Source organism: Engraulis encrasicolus, chromosome 13 (genome assembly GCF_034702125.1).
Source record: "Engraulis encrasicolus isolate BLACKSEA-1 chromosome 13, IST_EnEncr_1.0, whole genome shotgun sequence".
Classification (NCBI taxonomy): domain Eukaryota; kingdom Metazoa; phylum Chordata; class Actinopteri; order Clupeiformes; family Engraulidae; genus Engraulis; species Engraulis encrasicolus.
In genome coordinates this window covers 23,905,535-23,911,879 of record NC_085869.1, presented here as the reverse complement: position 1 = coordinate 23,911,879, position 6,345 = coordinate 23,905,535, and positions in this window count along the sequence as shown.

Genomic DNA, 6,345 nt, shown 5'->3' with positions numbered 1-6,345 from the left:
CGATGATGGCGGGAATGTGAACATATACAACGGAAGTGGCTCGCGCGAACTCCGTTGCGTTGCCCTCGCGCGAGAACGAAAAGAGTGCGAAAACGCACGCACACACATCACCAGAGAGATCTTCTAATCTATGGATATTTGTAGACAGCCTGTGATCTCTCTCAGTTTTCAAAGATGACCCATTCTAATGTATATGCCGTTTGTATTTGTCTGTAATCAGATTGCTATTTAGACAGGGAAAGAGAAATGAATGAGGGGTGTTGTTGTGTAAAACTATGCAGAAGTTGCTTTTGGAATATGATTGAATAGGCCCTCTGGGTTATGGCCCTAGAGACCTACCACTTAACTTGCTGTTGACCTTTCATAAGTTGACCATGAAAATCTAGAGCTAACCATGGCTTACCCTAGTTTTATGTAGGCCATGATCTTTGTTGACTCAATACCTACTTTGGCCATAGAGGCGCTGCTGTTCTCACTTTGAACATTATGTAATCAGGCCTCTCAGAATTAGCTTAGAACTCAATAGGCCTACAAGACAGAACATATAATACTTTTGTGTGATTACACATGACACAATCATCATTGGAGATGGTGGTATCTCTTTTCTAAGGGGGCTTTCAGGTGACTTTGCCCTGAGCCCAGCCAAAGCTGTCTACATTTTGTAGATAGACGTGTTGTATGTCAGCATGCATGTAAATGCGTATGCATATTATCAAATGTATGGATATAAATTCAAACAAAATATTGAGTCATAAGGCCACACCAATTTAATTTGTTGGTTCTCGGATTCGCCTCTTGTATTTTGTATCAAAATGGGAAAAAAAAAAATCAGTTTCAATACACCAAAAAATGAAATCGCTAAAAAAAACGAAGACTGCATGTTTTCATGAACGGGGAGGTGTCTCTTTAGTAGTTGGAGGTCATGTGACGTAGAGCAGTGTTTCCCAACCAGGGGTACGTATACCACTAGGGGTACGCGAGCACACTGCAGGGGGTACTTGGAAAGATGTTGTTATTATAACAAATGTATGGAGCAGTCAAATCAGGACAGAGAAAGCGATATATAACAGGAATTAGGGGGTACTCATGGCTCAACTAAGAGGTTTAGGGGGTACGCGAGACAAAAAAAGGTTGGGAAACACTGACGTAGAGAACCAATAAAACCACTCCTTTCAACATGCCGATTACGACTAGCGAATCAGGAAACGTGTTACATTCAAACATTTACAGACAAACATGCAATGGCAAGTTGAAGCCCCTGTGGGTTAGCAGTAGCAGCGGTGAAATACAGTATTGCTCTTAGTGGAATTAGTGGAGTGGGATAGCAGTTTTAAAAAAGAAAAACAACTATTCAACTGTTGAATCATCTCAGTTTATTCAAACCAGATTAATATAATAATTGCCCTGTGAGCTAATTTTGTGCCTGGTCTATTTGGCTGCCTTAATTCCCTTCTACACTGTCCTTCTCCATGTCCAGGTGTTTGCCTGTCTTGCACCTTCCTTTGGAGGTCCATGTGAGGCTGATATACAGGTGGTATAACCACACGACTAATTTGTCGCCCCCCCACACCCCAAAGCCCCAAAAAGCAACAGCCTATAGACCCTGGCTCAACAGAGGCCGTACTTCATACACACTCACATTGGCTCCTTCAGCTATAGTAGTGTGCACTTCTGACTGCACAGTGAAAAAATGAGCCATTCCATGAATCTAAATACACTGACCAGCTTGGGTTTAACACAATTACCTCATGTTAAAATATAAACTTGAAAGATTTGATTGTCATCTATTTTAATAAAATAATTGAAAACCCTGAAACTGTTCATAAAATTGGGTAAGTAGTTTTGGTAATGCAGCAAAAATGATCTTATTTTTACATCCCATACGATATGGATTTTTATTGATCTATTTTTAGCTAGCATAAGATAGTGTTTTAAATTTATAACTAGTATTCAGTACAAATGGCATGACCAAACGCCTAAGATTGTTGAAATATCTTAATTATTTATGTGTGCAGATCCAATGAGACGGATGCCATAGTAGTCATATCTCCCACAGCAGACTTTAAGCAAACCCACAGCAAACTTTAAATCTCGAAAATATGTGTAATAGCAACTTCTGATCACACTAGAACTGCCATAAATCGACCCAGAATAACCCCTTAATTGACACATTTTTTGTGAAAATATAGGATCTTTATTGCTGCATAAGGTTGAAGTACTGGCCGAGGTGAAAAAGCGCCCTCCAGAGGGGGGGCATAAAGGGGTAATACATTTGAAACCCATCATTTTCTCACAGTATTGACCCTAATAAATTTGAAATCTTTATTATTTATATGATGTTCACAGATCCAATGACACAAATGCCATAGTAGTCTCCACAGCAGGCCTGTGGACAAAATAGCCTTTAAATCTCCAAAACATGTCTAATAGCAACTTCTGATCTAAATGAAACTGTCATAAATGGACTCAGCATCATCAATAACCCTAATATAGTGATCATTATTAGTAGAGCTATGAGTTGATGGTTTGAGTAGCTATAGGCCTACTGGCCAGGGCGAGAAAGCGCCCCCTAGGAGAGGGGTAGGCCTATAACGGGGTCAGAAAATTTGAAACCCATCATTTTTCAATAGTAGGACCCCAAATAAAGCAAATGAAGCAAACAATAATAATACTCAATTCAATTTTAACACAACAATCCTACGGGAGCTGTTTTTCAGACAATACCACACTATGACTCTGGGTTTGAGAGAGAGCATGTCAAGTTATCACAAAGTGCCAAATAAATGAACAGTCAAAATGCACATGCCTCTGAGCGGTATTATTACAAACAAACAACAGGATTTTATATACAAGGTAAGTAGACTCTTTTGTGGTATTAAATCGTATTTTCCCCCCAAATCAATTGTCACAACTGAACTGTTGGGTAAAATTAAAACATGACCAGCCGAGTGAAGATTAACTGAACACGACTTGAACTAGGAGAAGGAGGTCACGACGAGTGAATAGCAAACCAAACTTGAGCCTCGTTTTACCAGAGCACATGAATTACTTCGTTATTACGAAGTAATTTAAAATGAATGGTCTGTCCTGTAGGGCTGGGTGTGAGTCAGACCCCAGTTGAATACCCCTGGCCCTGCCATATTTATGACAACGTCATGATCACGTTATAGCCTATGGTTCCCAAACTTTATGGCATGCCATGGCAAGGCCCCCCATATACCAACAGAGTCTGGCCAAGGCCTCCCTGACATGAACCGTGCCACACTATTTTTTCTGCGCGCCCCTTTCACAGCCATTGTCTAGGTCTGTGAGTCCCTTCGGGACATATAAAATAAATAATTGTAGTAATGTTCAGAGATGCAGTAGGCCTAGATCATGCAGTTCCTGAAGGGTATTTGTAGCTAATGCTGGTGTCAATAAAGTTGGTCCACGCATTCTTACTGATGATCATGACACTTTATTTCTTTGGTCGTCATGAGCACCGTGAAAACTGGCAGAAAGCAAACAAAACACATATAATGCATTAATATTTAAGCAACCCACATACAAAAATATATAAAGAAAATACAAATAAATTCAAAAGTTATTACCGTGTACGCCTTGTACCAGCAGTAGAATCTCTCGAGCGTGGCAAACGCAGCGCACGCTACCTCATTTCAGAAGTGCTTTACCTGACCCTACCGCTTCCAGGTCACATAAGTTCACTTAAGGTCACATGACGTACACGGTCATCATGAAATACAACAAAAGGATAAATTGAACAAAACAACTCAAGAACAAAAATACAGGATAATCATATTCACCCCCACAACAAAATAAGAATACAAAAAAAAGAGAAAAGGAAAACAAACAAACTTGATCATCACATGCTCCCATACAGAGGCCTATCAACGGCAGTTACAGTATTGTTTTACTTATTTTTTGGTTTATGTTGGTGTAGTTATTAAATGTATTAAATTATTTTAATTTGTCTTTCCTGCCAACCTGCTGGCCCCCCCTAGCACCCCCTCGCGGCCCCCAGGGGTCCACGGCCCCCACCTTGAAAACCACTGGCCTATGGCATGGCAATAGCCTAGAAATCTAGACGCCCCTAGCGACCGCAAATTGAATTTGCTCCCCGGTTTGCTGTACGGGTCTGGCTCGCCAGGCTAGCATGGCAATGAAATTTTGCCAAATAATTTGTAAGCAGTTAGATGACGACGACGATGATGATGCAAGAAGCTTTGTCATTCTTTCCGAAAGTTACGTTTTGCTTGTTGTCATTCTATTCTAATGAAAACATCAGATCAACCTGTCCACGTTCACCACCAGTTTTCCTGATCCTGATTTTTGGCACTTTTGTCTGAACAACTTGTGGTAGGCCTACTCAAGGCTTGTTTTATTATCTCTGGACCATGCTACACTTTTTCACTTTTTGACTATTTGACCGCTCGGTGCTCAGAGGGCTGTTGAGCACAGCACCTGTGTGTGTGTGTGTGTGTGTGTGTGTGTGTGTGTGTGTGTGTGTGTGTGTGTGTGTGTGTGTGTGTGTGTGTGTGTGTGTGTGTGTGTGTGTGTGTGTGTGTGTGTGATCTGCCTTTAAATGTCTGTGCTATATGGTTAACCCATTGACGCCTAAAGGCACCTGCAAAAAAGGGTGCTGAATGCCTGAGCCCTTTTTAAGAAAAGCTGCCCTCAGCCCATACAAACTTAAATATCTTGGCTTCTGAAGCACATCAAAATATGCACTAAGTTGCATTTAAACGCCAAGACCCTCATCTTTCATTAGAATGTGTTCATTCATTATAAACAAGTAGAGATTTTCTATAAAGTTGTCTCAAATCTCATGAGCCTGAATGTTGCATAATGCAGCTCCAGGCGCCAGGACCAATGTTGCGCAACACAACATCTGGCATCAATGGGTTAATATATGTGAAATTATCTGAGTAATGTGTGTATTCTGTATTTAGGCCTATGGACACCTTAATTTCCTTTGGGATTAATCAATGATACTACTACTCTATTATCATTTTAACCCCATAAGACACAGCTTTATAAATTAGCTGTTACCATGGCAATGACCAAGTCGTAATGTATTACTAAAGGCCCCGTGCACTGTCATAGTAGTGTAGTACTATATTAGTTAACTTTCAATGTCTATTACAGCGTGCCACAGGAGGTACGGTGCGCATTAAGGGGCTACAGACCTGCTACCAGCTGAGCTGAGCAAGCATGGCTGCTGCAACATGCGGAATGAAAAGTGTTCAGTCTGCATGTTGCAGGTAGGTCAGCTGGTAGGTCTACTGTTGTGTTGTCATAGGAGCTACAACTTGTGAGAACATAAACTTACACATTAGATTAAATGCATGATTTACACCTGCGTAAAAGCAGTTTCGGTAATATAAGTGATCTACTGAGTGAATGCAAATGCATGCAAGCTGGAATGGACTTTGCTGTCAGATGAACATTTGTGGTGGGGAATGATGCATAAGCTTCAAGTTGCCAATTCCTTTCATTTCAAAGATTAGACCTAGGCCACATTTAGTGTCATGTTATCTTTTATAATAAGCAATAAAGGCAAGATAAATTCCAATTAACTTCTGTTTTTGAGACCACAGAACAAAAGAAGCTATTTCAGACTCAACCGGAATCCCCAATACTTTATTTCGTCTAATTGCATCAATTTCTTTTGGCTTTGATTGAAGAATCTGGACAGGAGTGGACGTCACAGAAAATAGGCCTACATTAGATTTTCATCCACTTTCCAAAGGAAGTGCTTTCCGTGGCAGAAAAAAACAGCAATGTTTCCTATACCTGAGTATTTCAAATAGCCCTCTTGGGACAGCATTACTGCATCAGGATGTTTTTTTCCTCACAGTAAATGGCCATGGAACCATGTTGAAATATATTTATTTATTAAAAAAGCACCAATATCCATGTCGGGAATCCATGCCAATGCACTAATGGCTCCATTAGTCAATATTAGCCTGGTCCTTCATGGGGTTTACTATCAAAACCATCATGAGAAGATTGCTTTTTAGCTGACAAAGGGATATTTCAAGTCATTCCTCCATACATCATGTTGCTTGTGACATGATGGAACCAAATGTGTTTCTTTATGCCATGCAGGATTGCATTACCAAGGCAACGGAGGATTGAAAGACAAGTAAAACAGCCGTAAAACAACTGTGGTTGGTCACGACTAGTGTGACATTAACAGGGTGTTTATTTTGTGACAGGGAACCCACGTCTGCAAAGCTTCAGTCATAAACTGAACCATCAAAACAACAACAGAGGAAAACCGTGCGCCGTTCATTCAGGCAACATAGCAGCATTAGGAGTGGCAAGGAAGGAAGGGGATCAGGA